Source organism: Mobula birostris, chromosome 1 (assembly GCF_030028105.1).
Source record: "Mobula birostris isolate sMobBir1 chromosome 1, sMobBir1.hap1, whole genome shotgun sequence".
NCBI lineage: Eukaryota > Metazoa > Chordata > Chondrichthyes > Myliobatiformes > Myliobatidae > Mobula > Mobula birostris.
In genome coordinates, this window is record NC_092370.1 from 79,861,866 (window position 1) to 79,879,216 (window position 17,351).

Below are 17,351 nucleotides of genomic sequence, written 5' to 3' on the forward strand. Positions count from 1 at the left end.
ATTAGCCAGATGAGTTCTAAGGTACAGTATTGGAAAAACCTAAAAGAGCTTGTAAGGGTGTTACGCTTAGCGTAAAACTAGACATAATTAAGTGTTTCGATCATGGTGAACGAAGTAAGGACAAAGTGAGTTTGGCTTGTGGAAGCTGACGAAGATGATGTGAAGAGATTTTGGCATCCCATGACCAAGAACTGATAGATGAACAGCTGATGCAATTGGAAGAGGAAAGGATAACAATCGAAATCGAATGCAGTAGCAAACGGACCAAAAGTGAAGCCGTCCAGGAACTGAACATGAAGCAACTGCGTGAGATTTGCGCTGCAATTATTGCAGAAAAGTACGACTTTAAATTTGAAAGGGTACGTCGGTTTAGGGTATATTTGCAAGATGGTTTGAGTCCTTACAAAGAACTGTATGATCTAAAAATGCACGAGGCTAAGCTGTCAAGCAAACCTTCCACATCAGCCACAGCAGATGACGAACCTCGACCTTTAACATCGAGGTAGGCAGACATAGAAGAAACACACAAAAGTTGAAGATGACCTGCCTGCCCTAATCAACGATAAGATGACACCCCGGTGTCCCACCAGCCCAACCCCCGGGCCGCAGATACCAATCCGCAAAGAATGCAGCAGTAGCCGGGATGCACCCAGCACACCTTTAAGAAAAAAAGCCGAAATAAACAAGCTAATTGATTAGGTGCCACCCGGCACGTAAATGTCGGCCCAGATCAGAGGCGATTGCTGATTGCATCGCCTTTGATCTGGTCCGACATTTAAGTGCCAGGCAGCACCTAATCAATTAGCTTGTTTATTTCGGCTTTTTTCTTAAAGATGTGCTGGGTGCATTCCAGCTACCACTGTACCCCTGCATGCTTCGAGGATCGGTATCGGTTCGCTGCCCAGAGGGTGGAGGTCACTGCACCACCCCAACCTTCGCTGACTCAGTCTAGCACACCAGTGTGCTCAGCACTGTCTTCCCGATTCCCGTAAATGATACTACACTGTACATATAGGCTGTGTATTTTTACATGTTATTTGGTATGATTTGGCAGCTTCATAGCTTAAAGGTTACTGGAGAGAGTGTTTCTGCCGAGAGTGCTTGCGCCGTGTTTCTGCTGAGAGCGCTTGCGTGAGATTTTCGTTACGGAGAACAGTGATGATTGTAGAGAAGTATTTTTACTTTATATAGGCTGTGTATTTATCATATTATTCCTGCTTTTACTATATGTTACTGTTATTTTAGGTTTTATGTGTTATTTGGCATGATTTGGTAGGTTATTTTTGGGTCTGCGAACGCTCACAAATTTTTCCCATATAAATTAATGGTAATTGCTTCTTCGCTTTACAACATTCTGGCTTACAAATCGTTTCATAGGAACGCTCTACCTTCCAATGGCGGGGGAAACCTGTATTCATTTTCCCAAAGTTGGCACCCTCTGTATAAGCCAACCCCCCAATTTTGGGACTAAACTTTAGGGCCAAATTCTCAGCTTACACACTGGAATTTACGGTATTTATACAAATCTGTGAAGTTCGTAGGACAAGCTGAACAGACAGGTTATAAGCTGTTCCAGATTCTTGGCTTTGAAGGAACACAGTACAAAAGTAGATAAGGTAAAATAAAATGCAAGTTGGGTTCAGTTGGAATAATGTGGCATTTCTGATACCACACTTTGAGCACATTCACTATACTGGTAAATGTAAACCTCTCCTTTGTAATGCAGAGGTTTGACCAGAATTTGCTGTAGCTAAACACTGCAGAAGAGGTCTACCAGGATGCTACTTGGAGTAGAAGGTTTGAGCTATGAAGAGAGTTTGGACAAATTTGAGTTAACTTCTCTGGAGCAGGGGAGGTTGACAGAAGTTCATAAAATTAGCAGACAGCCAGTACATTTTCCACCATGGTTTAAATGGTATAATAGAGGACATCCATTGCGACAAGAGTGGGCAAGTTCAAAGAACAACTGCAGGGCACTTTTATTTTATTTTAAAACATGAAGTGGTGTGTGATTGGAGGGTGCTGACAGGGCAGTGGTGGATTTAAGGGACTCTTAGATAGGTACGTGAATGTGCAGAGAATCGAAGGATATGGACATTGCACAAACAGAAGAGATTAGTGTAGTTGGGTACAGGTTTCCCCCGCTATCCGAAGGTAGAGCGATCCTATGAAATGGTTCATAAGCCGGAATGTCATAAAGCAAAGAAGCAATTATCATTAATTTATATGGGGAAAATTTGTGAGCATTTGCAGACCCAGAAATAACCTACCGAATCATGCCAAATAACACATAAAACCTAAAATAACAGTAACATACAGTAAAAGCAGGAATATGATAAATACACAGCCTATATAAAGTACTAATACTTCACTACAATCATTGCCTGCACTGTTCTCTGTAGCGAAAATCTCACGCAAGTGCTCTCAGCAGAGACACTCTCTTTAAGCTATGAAGCTGCCAAATCATACCAAATAACACATAAAAATACACAGCCTATATAAAGTAGAAATAATGTATATACAATGTAGTATCACTTGCGGGAATCAGGAAGACAGCACAGAGCACACTGATGATGGTGTGTTAGGCTGAGTCGTCGGAGGTTGGAGTGGTGCAGTGGCCCCCACCCTCTGGGCAGCAAATCGATACTGATCCGCGAAGCATGCAGGGGTACAGTGGTAGCCAGGACGCACCCAGCACATCTTTAAGAAAAAAGCCAAAATAAACATGCTGATTAATTAGGTGCCACCCGGCACGTAAATGTTGGCCCATATCAGAGGCGACGCAATCGGCAATCATTTCTTTCTAGATCTTTCTGTCTCTGTCTCTGGAGACAGCTTATCCACTGATGTCTACTATAAGCCTACTGACTCTCACAGCTATCTGGACTATTCCTCTTCTCACCCTGTCTCTTGCAAAAACGCCATCCCCTTCTCGCAATTCCTCCGTCTCCGCCGCATCTGCTCTCAGGATGAGGCTTTTCATTCTAGGACGAGGGAGATGTCTTCCTTTTTTAAAGAAAGGGGCTTCCCTTCCTCCACTATCAACTCTGCTCTTAAACGCATCTCCCCCATTTCACGTACATCTGCTCTCACTCCATCCTCTCGCCACCCCACTAGGAATAGGGTTCCCCTGGTCCTCACCTACCACCCCACCAGCCTCCGGGTCCAACATATTATTCTCCGTAACTTCCGCCACCTCCAACGGGATCCCACCACTAAGCACATCTTTCCCTCCCCTCCTCTCTCTGCATTCCACAGGGATCGCTCCCTACACAACTCCCTTGTCCATTCGTCTGCCCCATCCCTCCCCACTGATCTCCCTCCTGGCACTTATCCGTGTAAGCGGAACAAGTGCTACACATGCCTTTACACTTCCTCCCTTACCACCATTTAGGGCCCCAAAACAGTCCTTCCAGGTGAGGCAACACTTCACCTGTGAGTCGACTGGGGTGATATACTGCATCCGGTGCTCCCGATGTGGCCTTTTATATATTGGAGAGACCCGACGCAGACTGGGAGACCGCTTTGCTGAACATCTACGCTCTGTCCGCCAGAGAAAGCAGGATCTCCCAGTGGCCACACATCTTAATTCCACATCCCATTCCCATTCTGACATGTCCATCCACGGCCTCCTCTACTGTAAAGATGAAGCCACAATCAGGTTGGAGGAACAACACCTTATATTCCATCTGGGTAGCCTCCAACCTGATGGCATGAACATCGACTTCTCTAACTTCCGCTAAGGCCCCACCTCCCCCTCGTATCCCATCTGTTGCTCATTTTTATGCACACATTCTTTCTCTCACTCTCCTTTTTCTCCCTCTGTCCCTCTGAATATACCTCTTGCCCATCCTCTGGGTCCCCCCCCCTTGTCTTTCTTCCTGGACCTCCTGTCCCATGATCCTCTCGTATCCCCTTTGCCAATCACCTGTCCAGCTCTTGGCTCCATCCCTCCCCCTCCTGTCTTCTCCTATCATTTTGGATCTCCCCCTCCCCCTCCAACTTTCAAATCCCTTACTCACTCTTCCTTCAGTTAGTCCTGACGAAGGGTCTCGGCCTGAAACGTCGACTGCACCTCTTCCTACAGATGCTGCCTGGCCTGCTGCGTTCACCAGCAACTTTGATGTGTGTTGCTTGAATTTCCAGCATCTGCAGAATTCCTGTTGTTTGTGGATGACAATGACCTTCATAGGTCATTGAAATAGAAATAGGGAAGTAATTGTACAGGGTACTAGTAAGGTCACACCTGGAGTACTGTACAGTTCTAGTTCCTTAATTTAATATATTTGCACTGTAGGCTAATCAAAAAGAGATTCACTAGACTAACTGCTGGGATACGAGAGCTGATCCATCATGAATGGCTAAAGAAAATAGATTTACTTTAAAAGCTTCACATAAGGAGCGACCTTAATGAAATGCAAGATCCTCAAGGGCGGCATGAGCTAGATATTGAGGTGTTTTCACTGCTGGAGAACATTGAACAAGGGGCCATAGCTAAAACATTAGGGGGTTGTCATGCAAACCCAGGCTGTCCAAAAGCGATTCATGGAGAATAGTAGAATTCTGTATCCCTGGGGATTGTGGAAACAAGGAGTTGAAAAACCAGGAAGTTGAGGACGATGGAGAAGTGGCACAGAACAGAAGTTGAGGTCTGAGACAGATAAGCCATGATCATATTGCATGGTGGGGCAGGTTTAAGGGATCAAGTGGCCTATCCCTACTGCTATTGCCAATTTTCTTTCTAACAGTGTAACAGTAAAACAGATGGATGTTTACATTAACCAAGTAATTTCATGATGATTGTTACTTTTATTTTTATAACCAAATGTTACTTTATTCCTTGAAATTAAATTCAGTTGCTTAGGTCAGGGTTCAATTCATACCTTACCCAGAACTTCACATAATAGACCATTAACAACCATTTTGTTACTCTAACTCAACTTTAAAAAAGAATTCAATTTAGTTTCAGGACCATTGGCCTTCTGCTTCTCTGAATTTACTGTTTACCAGCGGTTTGCTTTCATAGCACGACTTTTTCATCCTTATACAAGTCTAAATCATTTGAGCTTTCAATAATGCTTTTAAAACACATCTTTCTGTAGCTTCTTTTTAACTGACCATTTAAAACATTCCCCTAGTTCGATACTGCCCTTTTGAGGGAAAGTCGGGCAAATAGCTATTATCATATTTCCTGGGTAGCAAGCTAGCTATTCTTGGCTCAACATCTGTTGACTCCAGCACTTTCCGACTTTGTTGCCAAATTCTAGCTCCTGCAACGGTAGCTATTTATTCTCCTTCAAAGCTCTTTCTTTTAGCCTGAAAAAGTCCACTGGTAATTTATTTGTAAAAGACATTGAAAATTGTGATTGAGACCACTGTTCGAGTTGGCTTAATATATTCTTCTGCAAGACAAAGTTTGCTTCAATCATCTGTATGGCTATTTTCTTTCACTTTACGCATTTCTTGAATTATTTTTTCGAGCAAGGTTGGATAGAAAAACTCCAAACGATGGCACTGACAAGAATTGGTTTGACTACAGGATTTTATTCCTCTCATATTGCTTGCTCTAAATCTATCAACCATTTAGAGACAACTCTGCCTTAGATTTCTTAAAAAAACCCTTTACATTTGCTGGCTGCTTCTCGCTTACCTACTATACAAGGTTATCACCAACAGAACATACCTTTGCAGGTTTTTCATTCCCAAGCTCTAACTAGACTTTAATTTGGTCATTTCTAGTATTTCAAATGTGATACTTACAAACTCAGAAAAAAATTATATTAGGTCTAATTTGAAAGTGGGCTCTGATAATCAAATCCTTGGAGTTTATTCCAAACTAAAATAATTATTTCTTAATATCAATTTGAGAATATTTATCAACAGCAGCAGATATGTCATCTTACTCATCCAAAAAAAATATCATTGGGGTGTACCACCCAGTTGATGATCAGGCCTGCTAAACTATTATAAATCATCTCACTGTGGGAGTGGGCCAGTGAGGAGCTTCAGACTTTGGCTAAAAAAAGCTTGGCAAGAAGAGGCGGAGGGTAGGCTGAAGTTTCTATCAGGTTTCTCTTCCTTTGTACATTAGCAGGTTGAGGGGTGACTTGATAGAGGTGTACGTGATAAGAGGCATCGGTTGAGTGTTTAACCAGAGACTTGTGCCCAAGAAGGAAATGACAAATACAAGGGGCTTAACTTTAAGGTGCATGAAGTACAAGGGGAAGAGGGGCATCAGAAATAGGATATGTATCTCTCCCCACCCCCAACACACATAGATGGGTGTATGCAATATGCTGCCAGGATTAACAGTAGGGGCAGACACATTAGGGATGTTATAGAGGTGCTTAGATAGGCACATGGATGAAAGAAAAATGAAGGGCTATGTCAAAAGGAATGATTAGATCAGTTTCCCAACCTGAGGGCCATATACCCCTCTGTTAATGGTAAGGGTCCAAGACATTAAAATGGTTGGAACCACTGGATTTGATTGGAGTAGGAAGAAGGCTGGCACAACATTGTGGGCTGAAAGGCAGGTACAGTACCATGCAGTACACCATGTTCGACGTCACAGTAAAAATCAGCATTCATCCTCTACCTTGTAGAAAGTCTAGTGAGCCAATTATTTCAAATGAAATCAAGTACTCATTTCTTAATGATGGGAATTTCTCCACACAGCTTAATATAGAGATGTATATCTGGTACTGGTCATTGAGACCTGATTAAATATGCAAGTGTAATGAAATTTGTAAATTTTCTCCACTCAACTGATTTTGTGGAAATACAACTGTAACCCACAGAGGGTTAATTCATGCAGAATTCTGCTCTTTGTACTCAGAAATCCAATTGAAACAGAACAAATTCATCAGTGTATACCTAAAGCACAGTTAATGAAAGAGGACCACCAATTTGGCTTACATCACTGGAGGCTTCTTACAGGGCATCAGAGATCCCAAGGGATCAAACTATGCAATGTAAGAAAAGGCACACTAACTACCAGCTCACTGATGCTGGAGGACGATTATCAGCAAGGCAGGCCTCTCTAACCCCAGAGGTCAACAGTTTTGAAAATTAATCGTCTAAGAGCATTGAAAACGGGCCCTGTGGACGTTGTCTGAGCCAGTCACACTTGCCAGTGTTTGGCTCATATGCCTCTACCTTTCCTAACCATGTAATTAGCCAAATATTTTTTTAAATGCATGAAGTGGTAGAGCCAGGTATAGTTTAAATTCGATCTGCTTCTACCACTTTCACTGCCAGCTCATTCCATATACCCAGTACTGTCTGTGTGGAAAAAGTTGCCCCTTAGCTCCCTTCTAATTCTTTCCCCTATCACTTTAAATCCATGTCCTTTAAGAATCTGAAACTAAACTCTGGGAAAATATTGTTCCCACAGTCTGCTATGTTAAGATAATTAGATCGCAACTTTATGCAAAATATTACTGCTTTTTTCCCCCCCAACCACCTCAGGAAATAGAAAAAAGTACCTATTCAGTGTGAACTGTACTATACACTAACTTTACTAATCTGAAATAAATGGCTAACACAAGAGGTCTACTAAAAACAGACGTTTTGTTGAATGCCAGTTGTTAAGATGCTATGCATATTTTTAATGGTTAAATGAAATATCGCCATCCAACCATATTGCCCATAGCCATTTTAAAATCCAAAAGTTCACACCAACAGCTGATCACCCATAAGGCTTGACAGACCTTATTTTGTTGAAAATTGACCCTTGTTATTAACCCTTAAAAGTGGCTTCATTCACAGCTCTATTGAGAGGTCAGAAATTCATAATCATGTCACATATTAAACAAAACACACTTAAATCCCACTTCAGTGAAGGATGTTAGAAAATACAAGGATTGAGTAAATGTTCAATATGCCAAGCCTTATGTTCATTTAACATTCATGATGCAATTAGTGAATTCAAATGTCTCCAACAAGCTCAGTTTCCAGATAGTATCAGCTTCACACATTACCCTCTTCCAAAGTGAAAGTTCTCACATTAATTACCCCTTAAATTGATTTGGGCAGACTACTGACAACATGTAATCTGTAAATATCTTTTTTCTCCAGTCCTGCTGAAGAATGTCAGCTGAAACGTCATCTGTACTCTTTTCCATAGATGCTGAATGGCCTGCTGAGTTCCTCCAGCATTTTGTGTGTGTTGCATATAATCTGTAAAATTCATTTCAGAAGGATTTCATGGTATAAAGCATTATTCCTCCAGTTCTCAAACAATTGCTTGGGATTGATAATAACTTTGTTCCACTTCTGTTGTGGTAGCTGCTGAGGCCAGAGTGAGTGTAATCTGGTCTCTATTGTTTGCACTTCTGACAAGTGGACTCAAGGATTTCAAAGCTATTCCAAATGCCCTTCTCCATTTCAGTCATAGACAAAGTATTTGAGACTTGATTAGCATGTTACAATTTTTCTAAGGTTTTAAGAATATTCTTAGACGTGTGGAGACCAAAGCTTGCAGATGCTGAGATGAAAGACTGGATGAACTAGGCTTATACTCATTGGAATTTAGAAGATTGAGGAGGGATCTGATTGAAACGTATAAAATCCTAAAGGGGTTGGACAGGCTAGATGCAGGAAGATTGTTCCCGAAGTTGGGGAAGTCCAGAACGAGGGGTCACAGTTTGAGGATAAAGGGGAAGCCTTTTAGGACCGAGATTAGGAAAAACTTCTTCACACAGAGAGTGGTGAATCTGTGGAATTCTCTGCCACAGGAAACAGTTGAGGCCAGTTCATTGGCTATATTTGAGAGGGAGTTAGATATGGCCCTTGTGGCTAAAGGGATCAGGGGGTATGGAGGGAAGGCTGGTACAGGGTTCTGAGTTGGATGATCAGCCTCTCTCCATCTTCCATTGAACAAAAGACTGCAAAACCTTCGCTCGGACCCACAAGGAAAACATCTCCCCTCATTGGCCAGTGCACATTCCAAAGCCCCCATTATCTCTAGTCATAACCCAAACACTGCACTACAGAGAAACCATTGCATTAACAGGTTGTTACACAAAGAAAGCATGACAGCGCCTCAGATTCCTCAGGAATCTGCAGAAGTTCAGCATGTCATCGAAAACCTAGGCAAACTTCTATTGATGTGTGGTGGGAAGTGTGCTGACTAGCTGCATTACAGCCTGGAATGGGAACATCAATGCCTTTGAGTGGAAAATCCAACACAAGGTAGTGGATCCGGCCCAGTGCATCACAGGAAAAACCCTCCCAGCCATTGAGCATATCTACATGAAATGTTGCCATAGAAAACAGCATCCAAAGATCCTCACCACCCAGACCGTGCTCTTTTCTCACTGCTGTCATCAGGTAGCAGATACAAGAGCCCAGGACTCTCACCACCAGAATTAAGTTACGACCCCTCAACCATCAGGCTCTCAAACAAAAGGGATAGCTATACTCATTTAAGGACTGTTACATTGTTATTTCATGCTCCTTATTTATTGCTATTTATATCTGCATTTGCATAATTTGTTTACAGTTACTATTCTACACATTTGCTAAATATGACTACAGAAAAAAAATCTCAGGGTTGTATATGGTGACATGTATATACCCTGATAATAAAGTTACTTTGAACTTTGATCTGGATCAAAAAATAAACTGCTGGAGAACTCCATAGGTCGAGCAGCATCTGTGTAGGCATAAGGATTCTGCAAGAACTAACATGGATTCAATGAGCCAAATGTCCCTTGTAATGAAAAATGAGAATGTGCACTGGAAGGCCTGATAAGCACTGCCCACAGATAAGCACTCAGTTTCTGACATAATAAGAAATAATCAGGTCTTGTGAGCCTTCACTGTCTGAAGGTTTTTAAAGAGTGGTAAGAGGTTGCAAGCAGACCTCCATTTTGCAAATGTTTCATGCGAGGCCAATTCTTATTCTACCTTAGAATGAAATGATGACTTAGACATCAATCTCCAAATGCAAACCAGCAAAGATGTTGCTTGCAGACTGCAATCACCGAGTTGGCCTGACTTTGGCTCAGGAGAAGAAGCAACTGCTGTGGAGATTCCCATCTGCTCTGAAAGGGCGTACCAGTGACCAAGAGCAGCTTGAACTGGTCAAATCACTATTGCTAAGTTGCTCTCAAAACTACCGGGAAGATGTTAATCATGGCTAGAATTAACTCCTGCCTGAACAAGAACTTGCACCCACTTCAATCTGCCTACCACCACACAGGTCTACAACAGATGCTATCTCAATGACTCACAATCAGCTTTGGGACCTAGACGACAGCAATTCATACGTCAGGCTGATGTTTATTAATTAGAGCTCAGCATTCAACACCATCGGTATTAATCAACAACAGGCTTCAAAAATTGGGCCTTTGTATCTCCCTCTGCAACTGGACCCTCAAGACCAGTCAGTGTGGATCAATAACATCTCCTCACTGACAATCAACACAGGTGCACCTCAAGGTACATGCTTAGCACACTGCTCTACTCTCTGCACTGCATGGCTAAGCACAGCTCAAATGCCATCTATAAATGAGCTGATGAGAAGGCATTCAGGAATGAGACGGATCAGCTGGTTGAATGATGTCACAACAACAAACTCACACTCACAATCAGTGAGACTAAAGCAATTGATTATGGATTTCGGGAAGGGAAAGTTGGGAGTAACAGAGTCTTCATTGAGGGACCAGTTTTAGAAAGCGTAAACAGCTTTCAAGTTCCTGAACATCAACATCTCAAAGGAGATATTTTAAGCCCAGCACATTGATGTAATCATGAAGAAGGCTTGACAGTAGTTCTACTTCTTGAGGAGTTTGAGAAGGTACCTATAGATGTACAGTTGACTGGTTGCATTACAGCCTAATATTGCATCTCCAATGCACAGGATTGCCAAGGTTGTAGACTCAGCCAGTTCTATTACGAGCACAACCCTCCCCACTATCAAGGCCATCCTCAGGAGATGGTGCCTCACGAAGGCAGCATCCATCATTAAAGACAAACACAACAAAAAAAATGTTTTCTTCACATTGTGGTAGAACTACAGGAGCCTAAAGACTCCATTGTCTTTTGCACTGTATTGCTGCCATAAAACAAAATTCAGGATATATGTCAGTAATAATAAAGATGATGATGAAACCTGATTCTGAACATAAGTTGAACAATTTCCCATTTGTCTTATGCACAACCTCTATTTCAGTAGGAAACATGTTGGAAGTTAAGTGCAGCACTGCAACAAGACTGAGAAAAGGGTTAGGGCAATGTTGCAGCCTTGTACCAGTTTGCACCAAGATTGAGTTTGCTGTAATCTCCAATTAGCTTGGGTCACTTACCACCAGATGAAGATCTTACTCTGGCAAGACTGGTACAATGAATTTCCTGAATTTCAAGAAGTTTCCCACAGGTGACTCTTGCTCCTCAATAGAAAGCTAGAAACCTGGATGTCAGTACTTTTGTGGGCAATTCCAAAAACAGACCTAAAAAACTCTACTGACGATATACGAATCAGGCCTTGAAGCAAGCTGAAGTAGATCAAACAAACTGCCTTTTATTTTCAAAGGCACTATTGAATCAGAATAAGGAATGAGTCTTGGGAGCTGCCTCTTAATAAAAATGTGTGGATACTAGAAATCTGAAGTGAAAGAAAAACACACTGGAAGTACTTAGTATGTCAGGCAACACTAGTGCAGAAGTAAATAGCTGCTTTTAAACCCAGCCAATCACGGGGGGGGGGGGGGGGGTGGAGGCTAGTTATCTAAAATCCATGTTAGAACACAAATCATATCCAAATAAAGTGACACAAAAGATTTGGAATTATAATAGAAAAAGCTGTTTATTTTCAGTAGTTCAAGTAGCACTAGTATTTTCCTGGCCATCACCATTCGTGTTACATGTTCTTAAGAAATATGCTTCATCCTTACTTGTCCAACAACTGCCCACTCTGGCCCCTGTTCTGCAATGCATCAGCTCCTTTAGGGTAGAACACAAGTAAATGGGTGCACATCACTCAGACCCAGCTTTAGAATCTAGAACGTATTTAAATCTTACATACATCCCGCAATGTATGGGAGCAAAAATCATTGCATTATTACTATTGCAATGTACAAACATATGTATTTCAGAATCTAATGGCTTGTAGAACACTGTCCCACAGCCTGTTGTTCCTGGTTTTAATGCTACAGTAACATTTGCCAAACGGAAGCAGCTGAAACAGTTTATGGTCGGGGTGACTAGTGTCCCCGATGATCTTCCAGGCCTTTTTTCTGCACCGGCTGCCATAAATGTCCTCAGTGGAGGGAAGTTCACATCCACAGATGTACTGAGTTGTCCATACCACTCTCTGCAGTACCCAACAATTAAGGTTGGTGCAGTTTCCGTACCAGGCGGTGATACAGCCAGCCAGTATCCTCTCAATGATGCCCCTGCAGAAGGTCTTGAGGATTTGGGGGCCAATGTTGAACTTCTTCAGTCACCTAAGGTGGAAGAGACGCTATCATGCTTTTTTTTGCCACAAAGTCAGTGTGTACAGTCCAGGTGAGATCATCAATGTGTATACCAAGGAACTTGAAACCACTCACCTTCTCGAACTACAGACCCACTGATGTTGATCAAGCCAAGCCAGTCTCCGTTCCTCCTGTAATCCACAATCAGCTCTTGTTTTTTGGACATTGAGGGAGAGTTTGTTATCTTCGCACCATTGTGTCAAGGTGTCTCATTACCGCTAGAAAAGTCGTGTTGTCTGTGAGTTTGATCAGCAGATTGGAGCAGTACAGTCGTGGGTGTAAAGGGAGTAGAGAAGGGGACTCAGAAAACAACCCTAGGGTCCCATGTTGAGGTCCGAAGGGCAGAGGTGAAGGAGCACATCCTTACCACCTGTTGGTGATCCGATAGGAAGTTTAGGATCCAGCTTCACAAGGTGGGGTGCAGGCCGAGGTCTCCGAGCTTCTTGTCAAGCCTGGAGGGAATTATGGTGTTGAATGCTGAACTGTAGTCCAGGAACAGCCTTCTAAAGTATGCATCCCTCTTCTCCAGGTGAGTGAGATCATTGTGTAGTGGTGTGGCTATGCCATCATCGGTAGACTGGTTCCAATGGTATGCGAATTGTAGGGGTCCAGTTTGGGTGGTAGCATACTCAAGATGTAGTCTTTAACCAGCCTCTCAAAGCATTCGCTTATAATTGAGCTGAATGCGACAGGGCACCAATCATTCAGGCATGCTACTTTGGTTTTCTTAGGTACAGGGACAATGATAGAGGATTTGAAACAAGAGGGCACAATCACTGGGAGAGGGAGAGATTAAAAATATCTGTGAACACACCAGCCAGTTGTTTAACACATACTTTATGGACGCGCCCTGGGATGCCATCCAGCAAAACTGCCTTACGACTGTTGATACATTAGAATGTTCTATGTACCTCAGCCCGTGAAATGACCAAGATGCAGGTCTCATCGGCAGCTCTCCTTGGGGATTCAGTCCTATCGACCTCAAGTTGAATGTGAAAACCATTTAGCTCGTCTGGAACCAAGGCAGTAATGTTAGCTGAACTACTGCATTTCCTCTTGAAGTCCACGATGGTGTGCAGTCATTGCCATGTGCTGCATGTGTCATTGTCAGAGTTGTGACTGGATTTTGTCCGTGTTGCCATTTTGCCACCTTGATGGCTCTACATAAATCATAGGGGTATCTCTTGAGCTCTTGTTGGTCTCTGGAGGTGAAGGCTTTATCCCTTGTGCTGAGAGGAACATGCACTGAACTATTTATCCAAGGCTTCTGGTTTGGGTAGACCCGGGCCAATTTTTGGGGAACAATGTCTTCAATGCACTTCCAAATGAAGCTTGTGACCACCTGTGTATTTGGAGATGCTCTCAGCTTGAAATACCTCTCCGGTGATGCTATCAAAGCAGTCTTGTAACATTGAGTATCATTGGTTGGTCTGGCAATGGATAGTTTTCACTATGGCCATTTTCTGCTTTAATTTCTGCCTGTAGGCAGGTAGCAGCAAGATGGTCAGAGTTTCCAAACAGAAGGTGAAGTACTTTGTAGGCATTACTGAAGGGAGAGTAGCAGTGGTCAAGTGCGCTTCCTCCCTGTGTGCTTACTTCAATGTATTGGCAGAACTTCTCATCGATGCTTGCTTAAAGTCCAATTATGATGAAAGCAGCCTCTGAGTGTGTGGTTTCATGGATATTGATGGTTTTGCAAAGTTCACTAAGAGCCAGGTTGGCATCAACCTGCGGTGGGATGTACACAGCTGTAATAATAACAGACGTGAATTCTCCAGGCAGCCAGAAAGATCGTTATAGCAGCATAAAGTACTCCAGATCCAGGAAGCAAAAGGAATTGAGGGTGCACCTGGGTCGCACCTACCAATACACACCATGAAACATACTCCCCCACCTTTACTTTTCCCAGAGAGGTCCTTAGCCCTATCCACTCGGAACAGGGAACCCAATGGATTCGGTGGCTTGGTCTGGCATTTCCTCCAACAACCGGTTTTCAGTAAAGCACAGATATTACAGTGCTTTGTTTCCTGTTGGGAGGATATTCTGGCTCTCAGCTTGAACATCTTGTTGTCCAGGGACCGTACATTGGCCAGGAGTATGCTAGGGAGCAGCAGCCAATTTGCACGCCGTCTTAACCTAACGAAAATATCAGCTCTTCTTCCTTGCCTCTGGCAACACTTCCTTGGTAATGCCGGTGTGGTGAATGAACCTCCTGTGGTTCATGGTTTCTTTTGATTATTAATTACTTTTAAATCAGGACCATTCTTGAATTATTTATTTTGTTTTTGCTAAGTTGAGTGCGCTGCTTCTTTTTAAGCAATTTGTCAGGTTGTGCCCCACCATATTGTCTGTGCACAAAATTCTGTGCTATCAGTTTCAATCAAATAACTTATGAAATATTGCATACAGACCTCCGATGCAATGAAAAAGCTGAATCACACCTTTATTGAATAACATTACACTCACAACATTGTCAGGAATAGGTTCTCCAATTATTCATGTGGAGATGAATCATAGGATACCCATTTTTGACTCAATAATTTCCCTCAGCCACAAAGGTTTTCAGAGCATCTGTTAGCACTACTATTATCCCAATATTATTTCAGAAATGAGGTAGACAGATTTAAAAACACAAGCAGAAAGCACCAGAGTATCAAATCATGTTTTCAAATCATTAGGGACAAAATGGATTTCCACAGCAATGCAAGATAGCAAAGGGGATCAGTAGTGGGGAAAAACATCAGATTTCAAATATCAAATTATATACATTCTGTTCAGACTCTTTTTTGCCTTTCTATTAACCTGTACTTTTGTTGCATTTTTCTAGCATTCACTGTCACACTACCCTCTCTTCTCCCACACATAATGTCCATTAATTTCTTTTTCTCGCATACTTATCATTCCCCTGTAATTTTGTCTCCTCTTCCTATAACCTCTACCTGTGATTAATCTTACACTCTCACACCTCATAATTTGTACATAATGTTGAGTATCTGTTAGTCAAATAAAATAAAAAAAGGCATCCTGCACTTATCATCAGAGACAATTTGTGAAATGAAAGCTCTATGAGACAACTTCCCAAGTGCATGGGTTGGCACACACTATTCAAGTTGACCAATGTAGCAAAGTTTTCTTGTTATTACCATCTGAGGTAGGAAGCCTGAAGAATCACATTCAACATTTCAGAAAAAGCTACTCCTGCATCAGATTTCTGAACAGTCCTTGAAAAACTACTTTGTTATTCCTTTCGTTTTTTCACTATTTTTGTAATTTATTGTAATTTTGCCTGCCACAAAACAAACTTCACATCCAAGTCAGTGGTAATAAATCTGATTCTTAAAAGGAGTGAGCACAAATTAAAGAATTTTTTCCGATTACCAAAGCCTCTATTGTCCACCAGGCTCAAGAAGAGCTTCTATCCCACTTTTGGCCTTGAATGGATCTCTTAAACAAGATGGACTCTCGGCCTCACAACCTATCTCATTATGATCTTGTATGTCATTTACCTGCAATACACTTGCTCAGTAGCTCTTACACTTTATTATGTATTGATATCGTTTTATCTTATTCCAGCTCAATGTACTATGTAGTGATTTCATCTGGATGAAAAGTATGTAAGACAAGCTTTTCACTTTATCTAGGTATATGTGAAAATAATAAACAGGCACAAATTTTTAAAATATCACATGCATATGCATTGAGGAAAATGGTAGTTTGATATTCTCCAGCAAAAGCCGACTAATCATTCAGTTTCCTTTAAATGGAGGATTGAAATTTCTTTAATTGAAAGACACTAGGTACAGACAAAGGAGTACCATTGTTCTAGAAAAACAAAGAAGATACAACTTGAATCCACAATGGAACAAACAGCTTGTTTCTGTAAGGTAGCTCCATAAGAAATGAAGTACCGCTACCAGGAGTTCATAAGAACATAAGAAATAAAAGCAGTAGGCCATCTGGCCTGTCGAGCCTGTTCCACCATTCAGTAAGATCATGGCTGATCTGGCCATGGACTCATCTCTACCTACCTTTTCCCCATAACCCTAATTCCTCTACTATGTGAAAATCTAACCAACCTTGTCTTAAATATACTTACTGTAATAGCCTCCACTGCTTCATTAGGCAGAGAATTCCACAGATTCCCCACCCTCTGGGAAAAGCAGTTCCTCATCTCCGTCCTAAATCTACTCCTCCTTATCTTGAAGCCATGACCCCAAATTCTAGTCTCACCCATCAGTGGAAACAACTTTCCTGCCTCTTTCATAATTCTATATGTTTCTATAAGATCTCCTTTCATTCTTCTGAATTCCAGTGAGTACAGTCCCAGGTGCCTCAATCTCTCCTCATAGTTTAACCCCCCATCTCTGGAATCAACCTGGTGAACCTTCTCTACACTGCCTCCAAAGCCAGTATATTCTTCCTCAAGTAAGGAGACCAGAACTGCATACAGTACTCCAGGTGTGGCCTCACCAGTACCCTGTATAGTTGCAGCATAACCTCCCTGCTCTTAAATTCAATCCTTCTAGCAATGAAGGCCAACATCTCACTTGCCTTCTTGATAGCCTGCTGCACCTGCAAACCTTTTGTCATTCATGCACAAGCACTCCCAAGTCCCTCTGCACAGCAGCATATTGCAATTTTTACCATTTAAATAATACACTGCTCTTCCAGTTTTCCTTCCAAAGTGGATGACCTCACATTTATCAACATTGTACCCCATCTGCCAGAACCTTGCCCACTCACTTAACCTATCAATATTTCTCCGTAACTTCTGCACAATTTTCTTTTCCACTCAATTTAGTATCAGCAAACTTGGATACGCTACATGTACTCAGTCGCCTCTTCCAGATCATTAATCCATATCGTGAA

At 42.1% G+C, this 17,351-nt stretch overlaps 1 protein-coding gene across 2 annotated transcripts in view; it reads right to left on the bottom strand.

Moving 5' to 3' along the window:
* Positions 1 to 17,351, bottom strand: part of b4galt6 (UDP-Gal:betaGlcNAc beta 1,4- galactosyltransferase, polypeptide 6) — a 107,934-nt gene that overhangs the window by 83,473 nt on the left and 7,110 nt on the right. The window lies entirely within an intron of this gene.